Below are 14,598 nucleotides of genomic sequence, written 5' to 3'. Positions count from 1 at the left end.
ACACTCTGGAGCCTGAGGAAGGAGGTTGGTTCTCTGTAATTTCTGGGTCTGAATAGTAATTTCCAGGCCAGCCAATGACAAATAAGACCCTGTCTCAAGAAGGCAAGGATTAGAAAATAAAATTAAAAAAAAAAAAATTAAAGCCTCTAACGATTTTAAGCAGAGATCTCAGTTAAAAGGTTGTGACTCTGGGCGTGGTGGCACATACCTTTAATCCCAGTACTTGAGAGGCAGAGGCAGGAGTTGCTAAAAATTCAAGGTCAATTTGAGATTACATAGTGAATTCCAGGTCAGCCTGGATTGGAGGGAGACCCTACCTCTACCTCGAGAAAACATAAAAAGGTTGTGAAGCCAGGTATGGTGGCACACGCTTTTAATCCCAACACTCGGGAGGCAGAGGTAAAAGGATTGTCATGAGTTCAAAGACAGCCTGCCTAGAGTGAGACCCTACCTTAAAAAGCCAAAAAATTAATAAGCAAGTAAATAAATAAATAGAGGAATAGTGAACCACATCTGAATGTTATGATGATATTAAAGGATTGCAGGAAGAGTTTGGTTTTTAGGTTTCATTTGCACTTTTTTTGTTTGTTTTTTTCGAGGTAACATCTTGCTCTACCCCAGCTTGCACTGTAACCCTTTTATTTTTTCTTTTGATATTCTTACTTATTTGCAAGAGAATGGGCATGTCGGGGCCTCCAGCCACTGCAAACGAACTCCAGATGCGCCACTTTGTGGATCTAGCCTTACGTGGGTAGTGAGGGAGTCAAACCCAGGCCATCAGGCTTTGCAAGCAAGCACCTAAACCACCGTGCCATCTCTCCAGCCCCCTCTTTCATTTTTAAAAGAAAGTAACATTGAACAGGTGCGGTAATACATACACGGGTATAATTCCAGCACTCTGGAGGTTAAGGCCAGCCTGTACATAGGGGTCCCTGTTCCCCAAAACAAACAAAATACACAATAAAACATTATGTGGTTCATGCCTATAATTCCAGCACTCCAGAGGCTACAATAGTTGGATTGTCATGAATTCAAGGCCATCCTGAAGTACAGAATGAGGTCCATGTCAACCTGGATTAGAGTGAGTTAAGACTCTACTTCAAAGAAAAAAAAAAAATTAAGGAAAAAGTCTATCATTACAGATTGTTTTCACTATGCTCACCTGGCTTTTTGTTTATTTTTCTCGAGCAGGTCATGGATAAACAGCTTCTTGTGTACTCAAGCGAAGTTTACCTTAACTGAGGTTGTCACTCAGTGTCCTGGGTTCAATTCTCAGAATTGAAGGAAAAAACCCTGTTTCAAAAAATAAGGGGGGGGGGGCGTTGGGCAGGAGAGATGGCTTAGCGGTTAAGCGCTTGCCTGTGAAGCCTAAGGACCCGGGTTCGAGGCTCAATTCCTCAGGACCCACGCTAGCCAGATGCACAAGGGGGCGCACGTGTTTGGAGTTTGTTTGCAGTGGCTGGAAAAGCCCTGGTATGCCCATTTCTTTCTCTCTCTGCCTCTTTCTTCTGTGTCACTCTTAAATAAATAAATAAAATAAATTTAAAAAGTTTAAAAAAATAAATAAATAAAGGGGAGCCGGGAATGGTGGCACCTTTAACCCAAGCACTCGGGAGGCAGAGGTAGGGGATCACCATGAATTCAAGGCCACCCTGAGACTACATAATGAAATCCAGGTCAGCCTGGACTAGAGTGAGACCTTACCTGGGGGGGGGCAGAGGGGAAGGGGGGTAACAATTGAGAAAGGCACCTCTGGTCAATCTCTGGCCTCCATGAATGCACACACATGTGCACCTGCACATGCACATACAAGCACGTGACACACATACATCACACACACAGAGACAGGTTTATGTAAAGGCACTCTAATTGGAAAAGTAAATATCTAATAATATTTTAGCTTGTTTCATTCTGGTTAATAACTCAAGAGGAAACAAGAAAAAGATCTTGGAGATCTATCTCTAATGAGAATTCTAAGAAATAGCCACAAACTTGAGTCAAAAGCCACTTTAAGGCAGCTACAGTGTTTCATGCCTGTAATCCCAGCACTTGAGGGGTGAAGGCAGGAAAATCAGGAATTCAAGGACATCCTCAGCTACATATCAAGTTCAAGGTCAGCCTGGGCCTACATAAGATTCTCAAGAAGAAAAAAAAAAAGGAGGAGGAAGATGGAGGAGAGGAGGGTTAACCAAAACTAAAGACATTATGAAAAAGTCATGGGAAACCTACCTGTTAGCCACTGAAATATATAATTTAAACAGACAGAGAATTTGGGCAGAAATACCCTGCATGGCGTGGATACTGCTGCTCTCAGAAGCCATAAGTTTTACACAAAACCTCTAGTTCCAGGGGTGTGATACCTCCCAGTGAGTGGTTGGTCAGGGAAGTCCCTGAGGTCCAGAAAAACGATACAAGCCATTGCCAAGGCTCTTAGTTACCCACCAGAACTAAGTGATGAGACCCTAATGCTAAAAACCACACACGTTTCAATTTCAGGACACGGAGAAATCAAGCTGGCACTGAGCTGGAAGCTTCCTCCCTGCTGACTTGCTGTCACGGTGCTACAAAGTACCACGCAGCCTGCTGAGGGAGAGAAGCCATCAACGGTCTTAGCAGCAAGGGATCCACCCAGGTTGTTACACACCTCACCAGCCAGGCAAGACAGGCCCACTACTGCAACGGTAACATGAGGGTAACCAACTGCTCTCTGGCCAGATCTGAGGCCCCATGGGAGGACATTCATACCTGGCACCAAAAAACTAGCCAAAGACCTATTGGGCCCATCAAGATGTCATGGATGGGGCTGGAGAGTTGGCTTAGCACTTGCCTGCAAAGCCAAAGGACCTCAGTTTGATCTCCCAGAACCCATGTAAGCCAGATGCACAAGGGGGCGCATGCATCTGGAGTTTGTTTGCAGTGGCTGGAGGCCCTGGTGCGCATGCACGCACGCTCATTCATTCTATCTCTCAAATAAATAAATAAAAATAAAACTATTAAAACAAGATGTCAGCCGAGCGTGGTGCCACATGCCTTTAATCCCAGCACTCAGGAGGCAGAAGTAGGAGGATCACCATGAGTTCAAGGCCATCCTGAGACTACATAGTGAAATCCAGGTCAACATGAGCTAGAGTGAGACCTTACCTTAAAAAAAAAAAGATGTCACGGCGGCTGGAGAGATGGCTTAACAGTTAAGGTGTTTTCCTACAAAGCCAAAGCACCTCAGTTCGATTCCCCAGCATCCAATGTAAGCCAGATGCACATGGTGGCGCACGCGTCTAGAGCTCATTGCAGTGGCTGGAGGCTCTAACATGCCCATAATTCTCCCTCTCCCTCTCTCCCTCTGTGTGTGTGTGTGTGTGTGTGTGTGTGTGTGTGTGTGTGTGTGTGTGTGTCTGCCTGCCTCTTTTCCTCTCTCACTCTCTCAAATAAATAAATAAATTTTTTTTAAAAGATGCCATGGATGATGGAGGAGGGGGTAAAAGACATCACAACAGAAGAGGGACTAGTTAGAAAGAAGGATCTGGTGGAGGGAGGCGGGAGACCCCAGAGGGGAAGCTGCTACTGCTGTGTGACGACATGGACATGCTGTGCCACCAAACTGCCCTCTAAACATCTACGTGGAACATTAAGTTGATGCACACAGATTAGTGCTGCCTTCACCTCTGGTCAGAAGCTTCTTAATGCAGATGGTGGTGACTACAGGGGAGAAAAAAACCCATCAGAGTGCGGAGAGTAAGTGTGGAGTGCTCAACACTAAAGCTATCACCCCCTCCAAGGCTCTAGGAGCATTGCAGAAGAAGGGGCAGAAAGAATGGAGAAGCCAGAAGATAGGGAGAAGTGCTTTGGACCCTGTCTTCTGAACATGAAGTGGCCATTGCATTCATGACCTCATAGCGACCGCCATTAGCTGCACAAGACCTGCTCAATAAATACCGGGCTCACCACCATGTGGTCATGGTTGATGGAGGGGGTTGGGCATCAAAACAGAAGAGGGACTAGTTAGAAAGAAGGGCTCCAGTGGAAGGGGGCAGAGGAGAGGGAACAAAATAAAGTAACGGGAGGGTAGTATGATCAAAACACATTATATTCACATATGAAAATAAAGTTTTTTTAAGCACTATTAAGACAGGTCTCTGAATGAAAATTCTTAACTATTATTAGCCAACATCAGTAAGGAACTTTCCAGCTGACAAGATGCTATACATATACCCATGCGCCTTGCCTGACCCTCAAGCCCTGCGAAGGCATAAGCCAGGTGAGCGGCAAGGAAAGGCGAGGGCTCAAGTCAAGAGGATCTGGCTCCAAACCGTAACTAAGCTGCACCGCCTCGGGCAATTCAATTAGCCTCTCAGTTTCCTCTTCTATGAAATGAAAACAAAACAACACCTGCCCTAGCTAATCTAAATGACTGTTCAAAGAACAAAGTGAGATCATATGCATGACGGCTTCTTGTGCAGCACACAGAAAGCCTTCCAGCATCTGGGCCCTGGCTTCCTCTCCGCTCTCACCATTCCTCCTGCCTAGAGCCCCATCATCTAAGCACGTACTAAACTACTCAGGTCTCCACAAACAGGTTCTCAAATCTGCCCTCCTAACTGCTCGCTTTTTCAGAAAGATCGTCCCCTTGTTAACCCTGCCCATACTTTAGAACCACTCTGAAGTGGCATTCCTTCAAGGAGACTTGCTAGGCCACCCTCATTTCAAATGGGGTACCCTTCCGTCCTGTGTGTTCACACAGTACCCATACATATTTCCATGTGCTGTTTCTAAGTACGGTTAACTGTTTCTCTGCAAACTCTCGAGGATCAGGTGAGATTCATCTATTTCGTCATAATCCAGACAATCCCTAATGTATCGTATGTGACTATCAAAGGAGTAGATTTCAAATGGCAATAAAAATCACCATTTTTATGTAACAGGTACATAAAACATTTAAATAAAATATCGTAAGACAGTGCTTTTCAACAATAGTTGCATATTAGAGCCATCTGTAAACATTTAAAATAGAGATGTATAAACCTGGCATGGTATTCCAAAGTTCAGGTTCATCCGTGACGACACAATAGGTTGAGGCCATACATGAGACCTTCTCTCAAATAAAAAGGAAGGAGAAGACAACGGTAGGAGAGAAAAGAAACAGAGATGCCATGACTCAAACGAAGAGACAGCCTAGGCGGCTGTATTCCTTTTAAATCTTCACAAGGAGTTCAAATATATAGCCAAAATTACACTGACTATTACACATAAATTACCTCATAAAATTACAACTGTTCTACCCAACATCTACGTAGTTCAAGATCTTATAATTCATTTTCACAAATACCAATTTAATCTTTACAACAATGAATTATTTCTTTTTTCAAAATGAAGAAACAGAAATTTAAGTAATTCCCAAGTTGCTCTTGGCTTAACTTCTAATTCTTTTTTTAATATTTTATTTATTAGACAGATATTGAGAATGACAAGACCTCTAGCTACTGCAAGCAAATGCCAAATACATGTAGTACTTTGTGCATCTGGCTTTACATTGGCACTAGGGAATCCCGAGGTTACCAGGCAAGTGCCTTAACTGCTGAGCCATCTCTCCAGCCCAAATTCTTTTTTGTTTGTTTGTTTTTCAAGGCAGGGTCTCACTTGCTCTAGCCCAGACTGACCTGGAATCCACTATGTACTTTCAGGGTAGCCTCGAACTCACAGCAATCCTTCTATCTCTGCCTCCCAAATGGTCGGATTAAACATATGCAAATGAACATACCAGGGACTCTAACCTCTGCAAAAGAACTCCAGATGCATCATCTAGCTTTACATGGGTACTAGGGAATCAAACTCCAGTCGTTAGCCTTTGCAGGCAAGTGCCTTAACCACTGGGCCATCTCTCCAGCCCAGATTCTTCTTCTTTTGAGGTAGGGTTTTGCTGTAGCCCAGGCTGACCTGGAATTCACTATGTAGTCCCAGGGTGGCCTCGAACTCACGGAGATCCTCCTACCTCTGCTTCCCGAGTGCTGGGATTAAAGGCGTGCGCCACCATACCTGGCTCAAATTCTTCTTTATACAACTCCTTCCCTAGAAAATTATAGCTGGACTGAGGAGGTAGCTCAGTGGATAAAGCACTTGCCTGAGTTCAGAGCCCCCAAACCCACATAAAGATGAATATGGTAGAGCTTGAGCACCAGTATTCCCAGAAGCCTACGGCGAGATGAGAGAATCCCTCGGAAGTACACAGGCCAGCTAGCCTGGCAAACACAGCAGCAGGTAAACACTGAGACTCAGCCTCCTAACAAGCTGGAAGGTGAGGAATGACACTCACGGTTGCCCTCTGACCTCCACACACATTGTGGCACACCCACATGCACAAACACACACATGCACAAACACACACCAGAAAAGCAAAGGATAGGTAACACAGCAGAAATATACAAAGAACGATACCGGTGAAAGCTCAAATGAGGAAGACATAGATGTTACCTTTGTGGGAATCAGGGAGGGAATGAGGAAGGCTGGGCCTAAAGATCCTATATAAGCAAAGACAGCAGAAGTTATGCATACGCTGGCATTACCATTCATCATCCCTATAACCTTAAACTTCTCTCTTTAGTATATGACTTTTAAAACTTATTTAAAAAGCTTTCCTCTTACTTTCTGTTTATGACTCAGAAAGATTAAAAAAGGCATAGGTATTAAAACCAGAACCAGATTGAGAATTATCACAAGTTAGTAACTGTTGATTCTGGGTTCGTTTTTTTGTATCATTTTGTTTTGTTTTGTTTTGTTTTGCTTGAGACCCTATCCAACTCTGTAGCCTACCGTGGCTTAGAACTCACTAGAGAACCCAGAATTCTCCACAATCCTTCTGCCTCAATCTCTCAAATTTTGAGATGTAGGTGTGTGGCACCATGCCCAACCTAGCTTCAGTTTTTACATTTCCACAACAAACGCAGTGACCTCTTAAAGAATTTGGGAGTGGGGAGGCTGATATGGGGTCTCACATAGTCCAGGCTGGCCTCTGTGTGCCTCAGGCTGCATTTATTTACTTTCTTTTAGTATTTTTGTTTATTTGTATGGAGAGAGAGAATGGGCACAACAGGGTCTCTTGCCACTGCAAACAAACTCCAGATGCATGCACCACTTTGTGCATCTGGATTTACATGGATACTGGAGAATCAAACCAGGGTCAGCAGGCTTTGCAAGCAAGCACCTTTAAATGCTGAGCCATCTCCCCAGTCCCCTGTGACTGTCTTTAAGTTTCTCATCCTCCTATTACCACCTCCCAAGGGCTGGGATTTATAAGCATGCACCAGCATTCCCAGCTTTAAAATTATTTTTTTTTTAATTTTTTTTTTGTTTTATGTTTATTTATTTGAAAGTGACAGAGAAAGAGGCAGAGAGAGAGAGAGAATGGGCGCGCCAGGGCCTCTGGCCACTGCAAACGAACTCCAGATGCATGTTCCCCCTTATGCATCTAACTAACGTGGGTCCTGGGGAATCGAGCCTCGGACCGGGGTCCTTAGGCTTCACAGGCAAGCGCTTAACCGCTGAGCCATCTCTCCATCCCTAAAATTATTCTTTTAGGAACCTGGGGAGATGACTTGGTGGTTAAAAGTGCTCACTTGAAAGCCTGCTAACCTGAGTTCAGTTTTCTGGCACCCAAGTAAAACCAGGTGCAAAGTGGCACACACTGTCTGTAATTCCAACACGCCACTAGCAATAGGAAGCAGAGCCAGGACAGTCTGGAAGCTTGTGGGCCAGGTATGTCTTGTACACTGGAAGCAGCAGAAACAAAAACAAGGGAGACCCTATCTCAAGCAAATACCCCAAGGCTATCCTCTGACCTCCACATGTGCACCATGGCATTCACGCACTCATCATACACATACACATCTAAAATAAAATTTAGGGGCTGAAGGGATGGCTTAGTGGTTAAAGTGTTTGCCTGCAAAGCCAAAGGACCCAGGTTCAATTCCCCAGGACCCACATTAGCCAGATGCACAAGGGGGCACACATGTCTTGAGTTCGTTTGCAGTGGCTGGAGGCCCTGACGTGCCTATTCTCGCTCTCTCTCTCATTTCTTCCCTCCCTCTTTCTCTGTCAAATAAATAAAAATATTTTTTAAAAATTTAGGTCTGCTTATCAAAATAATATTTAACAAGTTTTCATTCCTAAATTGAGGCTGATTTCTCCTACTTTATGATCACATTTCTTTATTTTATCCATGCACTTCAGCATTTTCTTTTCTTTTCTTCTTTTTTTTTTTTTTTTTTTTTTTTTGGTTTTTTGAAGTAGGGTCTCACTCTAGCCCACACTGACCTGGAATTCACTCTGTATTCTCAGGGAGGCCTCAAACTCATGGCGATCCTCCTATCTCTACCTCCCGAGTGCTGGGATTAAAGGCATGCGCCACCACACCCGGCTCACTTCAGCATTTTCTTAAGGTCTTGACCTGCTCCCTATGTTTAGCTGAACATCTGCTCCAGCATAAGGCTTGGCACATGGTAAAGATGGACTCAGTAACTGCTGATGAGTAAATGGATGAATTAAGCAAGCCACTCCCCCAGGGGCATGTTAGGAAAGGGGAACACGGGAGATGTTACATATTAGGGCTCAGAAAGTGAAAGAGAAATAAAGCATTTTTAGAAGCTTCATAAGGAAGAGAAATTTTTGTGTGGAATCAAGTAAGTCCTTGTATAGTTTAAATTGTCAAAAACCACGGGAGACCTAGAAGAAGCAACTTCCTGTTAAGAATCGAAAGTTAGGAGCCCGGTGTGGTGGCGCCCATCTGGGCTAGAGTGAGACCCTACCTCGAAACACCAAAAAAAAAAAAAAAAAAAAAAAAGAATCAAAAGTTAGGGCACTCATTTGAACTTGAAAACCAAGCTGCGATTGCCAAGGCAACATATATTATATACATATATATATATATATATATATATATATATATATATATTACAAAATAAGTTGAGGACTCATGTAAGCTTTTTGGTTGGAGAACAATAGCAAAACCAGACACATACCTACAATCCCAGTACCAGGGAGGCTGAGGCAAGAGGACTGCCACAAGTTCAAGGACAGCCAGGCACTACAAAGCAAATCTTGTTTCAAATAAATATTAATATTTTTCCAAACACACAAAAAAGGAAGAGATGAAGGGAGGCTAAGATAAACAAGTCCCCTCAAATGATAGGATCCTCCTGGATTTGCATGTGAATAAGAACGTGGTTTCCGTTCACACACACACACACACACACACACACACACACACAAAAGTATTTTTCTTTTCTTTTCTAGAGAAGGTCTTATGTATTCTAGACTGTCCTTGAACATGCTATATAGCCAAGGATGACCTTGAACTTCTGGTTCTCCTACCTCCACCAAGTGAGTACTGGAATTACAGTTGAATAAAACCCAATGAAACAGCTAGCAGTAAATAGTACGACTCATAATATTATTCACCCAACAAATACCTGGATGTTGGCTAGTTGCCTTCTCTGTACTGGGTTCAAAGCAAGGAACCTGGACAGAAAAAAATTTCCTGCTCTCAAGAAGCTTTAGGCCCAGGGGTTGAGATGGATGGGTTGGGAAGGATGGATGGAAAGGAATGTGGAATAATAAATGCTAAGGAAGAAAAAAAGCAAGGGAGAGAGGTGTCTGTGTGCTAATTTTATCAAAAAGAGCATTAAACGTACTGATTCCTCAACTTTAAAAGCATGGGAATTATTTGAAAAGCCTAATAAAGCAGAGATTTCAAGGCCCCTCCCAGGAGTTTTTCTTTCTATAGAACTGAGATGAGACTCATTAATTTGCTAACAAGTTCCCAGATTATTTGGACACTGCTAGCTCAAGGACCACTGACTGCCCCAACCAAAAAATAATAATTAAGTCATCTATCTCATCAGCCTTGACTTATTCATCCATTCATTCACTTACTTATTCAAAGTGCTAGGAACTTTACTAGACACTAAAACTAAACCTATCTTGCCAAGGAGAAATTCATAGGCACAGCCCAGACCTGGTGGCAGAGGCCTGTACTCTCAACTACTCAGGATGCAGAGGCAGGAGGATTGCAAATTCACACTGAGTTCAAGGCCAGCCTGGACAATTTATAGAGGCCCTGCCTCAAGATAAATTTTTGAAAAAAGACTGAGCATATAGCTCAGTGGTAAAGTGCTTGCCTACCATGCAGAGCTCCTAGGTTTACACCCCAGTAGACCCCCAAAAGAAAAGAAAACCCTGATGCCTCCCAATCACTCAGGAAGATGAGGAAAAATCATAGGTCCATTGGTTGGGTGGCCTATCACAGTAAAGTTCAAGGCCAGCCTAAGCAATATAGCAAAACCCTGTTTCAATTAAAAAAAAAAAAAATCAACATAGGGCTAGGGATCTGCAGAGTGTTTGCTTAGCATACACCAAGCTCTGGGTTGGATTCCAAGCATCAAATGAAACTGAGTGTGGTGGCTCACCCCTGTACTCAGCACTCTGGAAGTAGAAGGCAGGAGACTCAGAAGTTCAAGATCCTCTTCAGCTACATCATAAGTTTGAAGCTAGCCTGGATGAATTCCTGTCTAAAACAAAACAGTATAGAGGACTGGAGATACAGCTCAACAGTAGAATACTTGTCAAAATATGCAAGAGGCTAGTCTAGTTCAATTCCAGGTACCTATTAAGAAATACTAGGCAGAGCGTGGTGGCGCCTCACATTTTTAATCCCAGCACTCAGGAGGCTGAGGTAGAAGGATCACTGTGAGTTCGAGGCCACCCTGAGACTCCATAGTGAATTCCAGATCAACCTGAGCTGCAGTGAAACCCTACCGCAAAAAAAAGAAAAGAGAGAAAAAGAAGAGAAAAGCACAGGCTAAAGGAAAAAGACAAGAACTCAAATTTAATTGCAAGAATGCGCTTCTGAGAGCTGTAAGAATTCTGTGTGCATGAGCCAGAAGATGAGCGAACAGACCATTCCACGGGGATGAGAAGCAACAAAGACTTACACAGACAAGGGGTAGAAGGCTTTAGAAAAGGCAGCGCATGCAAAAGGGACAAAAAAGAGAAGGTGGGAGTGAACAGTACTTAGAAATAAAGCTCCAGGGACTGGGGAGATAGATGGCTCATTGGTGAAAAATGCTCGCTTGAAAGTAAGGCAGCAAAGGCAGGCAGTAGACTGATCTCCAGTTTTTTTATTTCCTTGTAAGGAGTCTGAAGTTAATCTTTCCACAATGAAGAAAGGTCAGGCGGTCGGTAGGAACCGGCTTTGTTTTAGAAAGACCCTTCTAGGCGCCCAACTGCCTTCCTCTGGGGCACTGCTTCTAGTGAGCCGAGTATAAGGGCCTCAAAATAGGTCCTCAGTAAGTATCTATCAAACTGAATTATAAAAAAAGCTTGGTATCAAGTGCACGCTTATGGATGAGGGGCCAGTCGCCTTCCCTGTGGGACTCACTCGAGCCAACACAGGACTCGTAAAACAGGTCCAGCAACCTCAATTACTGCACACTAGTCCCTGTACCACTGGAGTCCCCCCAGAGGGCCTTCATTGTTTCCACGTCTACCTCACCCGCTAGACTTTGAGCTCTTGGTCTCCGGAGCAAATTCACAGAAGGTCTTGAAACACTTGGAATTCCCGCAGCCCTTGGCAGGAGGCTCAAACCACTGCAGCCCTCCAGACTCCGGTCGTGTTGGGTCTACACAAGACTGGAGGAGCAAAACTGATCAGACAGACCCAAAAAGTTCAAATTACGAATAAGCTTTCAGGGAATGTTGCAGAGTGCACGTTCCCGAAAACCTTTTTGAGGGGGAGGCAATTTCTAGTTGAGGTATGTTCATGTATAAGTGATTTAAGAATTTTTCAAATACAAACAAAAAAAGCATTATACAAGGGCAGTGGTAGAAGTCTTTGAGTGGGTCTTTGAGAGCCCCCAGCGGGGAGAAGTCAGTTCTGACTGTGGGGAGGGGACGGGTGTCAGCAAAGGTTTCACAGTGGGGAACATGAAGAAGGGAAGTGACCTGCTCACATAGGAAGCCTTAGCATAAAACAAATGAGGCATCACTGAACCTGTTTCCTCCGGACAGGAGTTGACAGACCCAAAAGCCAAGAGGCCAAATTAAAGTGTTTTTTTTTTTTCAAGAATAATTCTTTTTTTTTTCCCCCTAAAAAGAAGACAAAACTAATAATTATTTTAATTTTTTTTTAATTCGCAAACAAGAGAGCTACCTTAACCAGGGCACGACACTATATTACGCGAGGGGTTTAACACAGGCTTTGCTTGCAAAGAGGAAAAAGGGGGGAAAAAAAATCCAACGGCTCCTGAAATAGCTACGATTCGTGTTTGTAACTTCCCAAGTGTGGGGGGGTGGGGGCTCCTCGGGGTGGGGGCGGGGTGGCACCCATCAAGCACGATCGGGCTCTTCTTTTCCCACCGAGTCGAACTCCCCCCACCCCAAGCTGGGCCGGGGTCGCTCCACGCAGGACGAAGCCACGATGCTCTTCCTCCAGCACCACCACCACCACCACCACCATCCCCGACCCCGTCGCGGGCCACGGCGAAGCGCGCGAGGATGGGAAGGGGGGTCCGGTCGGGGACGGACGCGGCGGACCTCCGGAGGAGCCATCGGGGCGCCGTCCCCCGCCCCCTGCCCACTCCGGGGACCCCGGCGCCCGAGCCCCGCCGTCTCCCCTCTCCCGCTCGGGACAGGCACGGCGGTGGGGGTGGGGCAGCCTTTGTTGGCCCGAAGGTGGGGGGGGGGACGCCTCGCCTCCGCTCACCTGGCGCCCCCGCCCGCCGGCACGCACGCACGCACGCACGCACGCCCGCGCGCGCACGCCCGTCCGCTCAGCCCCGCGGCCGGGAATGAATGGTTGCAAAGCCCCCTCCCCGCCCCACGCCCTCCTCGCCTCCCCGCGACACCGCAGCCCGAGCCGAGAGCAGCCGGGGGAGAAGGACCCGCGGGGGGTGGGGGGGGGAGGTCGGTTCTCACCTTGGGCGCTCGCCGGGCTCCGCTCGGCTCGTCCTCGTCGTTCTCGGGGCGCCGGCAGTGGGCGCGCCCGCCTCGCTGTCTGTCTGTCTGTCTGTCTGCGTCCCCGGCTCAGGACCCGGGATGGGGGGGGAGGAGGGGGGGTCCACGCGGGCGGCGCGCTGCGACCCCCCGGCGGGAGGAAGGCGTGGTGGGGACGCGGGGCAAGCGTCCGCCGGGCAGCCCGCACGCTCCGGCCGCAGCCGTGCTATTGTACGCGGGTCCGGCCGGCCACCGCCGCCGCCGCCGCCGAGCGCCGCTCCCCGCCCGCCCGGCCGCCAGCCAGCCACGCCCCCCGCAGGTGGGAGGGGGCGGGAGCGCCCGGCTGACCCACGTGAGCGACGCCGACCCCGGCTGCCTGCGGGAGCTGGACTTGGAGGGGGGTGTCCTCCCTCCCCCCCACCCCCGGAGGGAGACCCAGCGCCGGTGCTGACGTCACCGCTCAGGCTGGGGATCGCCCGGCTGCCGCGTGACGTCATGGTGTCCGCAGGATTCCTGGAAGCACTTCTTCCCGGAAGATTTTGGTTGTGTTTTGGACGATGAAGATGGTTCGTGGTGAAGTCTCGGTGGGACACAGCTAACACCTTCCTTCTCCGGGTTAGTGCGCTGCACCGCACCTGGCTGGCTTATCCCTTGGCCAAGAGCTGCGGGTGAAAACTGACCGACCTCTTCTTCTTCTGTGTGCTTCGGGGAGGAAGGGAAGAAAGAGCAGCAGAGAAATTGGAACTATCCTGAACTGCCATAGAAGAAGAAAATTTTTTATTAAAAAAGGCTCCTTTGGCAGCCTTACGTCTACCATGAAGGCTACGTTTGACGCACGCTTTTCTCCTGAGCTCAGATTCTGTATTTCCCAATTACCTCTCAAACACCTTCCTTTTCGTGCCCTGCTTCCTGTATCTGAAATTCACTATTTCCCAGCTCAGAATTAGATTGCCTTACTTCAATCCTCAGCTGTCCTAGTTGGGACCTTGGAATTCCTAGGCCACAATTTCTTCATAATAAGTATAACTGGAGTATCCTAACATGGTCTAAATGGCAACTTTATCCTGATAATAGCAAATAGAATTCAGCACTTGTTACCCTTTAAAATACTGGCTATTATCATTGTCATGTTCCCTTCCTGATCTCAGTGAATGGAACACCCTAAGCCAAGAGCCTAGGCATAGATTCCCCCATTCTGTTTTCCTTTTTTATTGACAACCACCATGAATATATACAATATATCATGATCATAATCACTTCTGTGTTGTTTTGAATCAGGTATCCCCATAAGTTCATGTGTTTTAAATGCTTGGTTCCCAAATGATGGTAATTTGGGAGGAGGAGTTCCACTGGCAGAGGTCTGTGCTTAGGGCGTTGGGTGTTACAGCCAGATTCTCCTTGCCAGAACTTGGCTCATCTCACTCTTAAGCTTCTGTTGTCCACCTACTGTGGCAAAGGTGATATCTAGCTTCAGGTCGTGCAACGCCTTTCCCCTGCCATCATGGAGCTTCCCCTCCAGACTGTAGACCAAAATAAACAACTGTCGTCCCTTCAGCTGATTTGGGTCAGATGCTTTACCCCAGCAACAAGAAAGTTAACAACACCCGTCAACCACCCTTC

General features: G+C 46.4%; 1 protein-coding gene across 2 annotated transcripts in view; it reads right to left on the bottom strand.

The window, feature by feature from the left end:
- The window catches only part of Pak1 (p21 (RAC1) activated kinase 1), a 146,428-nt gene extending 133,354 nt beyond the window's left edge, over positions 1 to 13,074 (bottom strand). Inside the window, exon 1 of one of the 2 annotated variants that reach the window (XM_045145608.1) lies at positions 12,961 to 13,074. The gene's annotated coding sequence lies outside the window, so the exon portion shown is untranslated. The remainder of the gene's footprint in view (positions 1 to 12,960) is intronic. The other variant, XM_045145610.1, reaches the window with a different exon arrangement.
- Positions 13,075 to 14,598: the final 1,524 nt, after the last annotated feature.

The sequence above is a fragment of the Jaculus jaculus genome, chromosome 3, assembly GCF_020740685.1.
Source record: "Jaculus jaculus isolate mJacJac1 chromosome 3, mJacJac1.mat.Y.cur, whole genome shotgun sequence".
Classification (NCBI taxonomy): Eukaryota; Metazoa; Chordata; class Mammalia; order Rodentia; family Dipodidae; genus Jaculus; species Jaculus jaculus.
The sequence above is the reverse complement of the archived record's forward strand: the minus strand, read 5'-3'. Positions and strand labels throughout refer to the sequence as shown.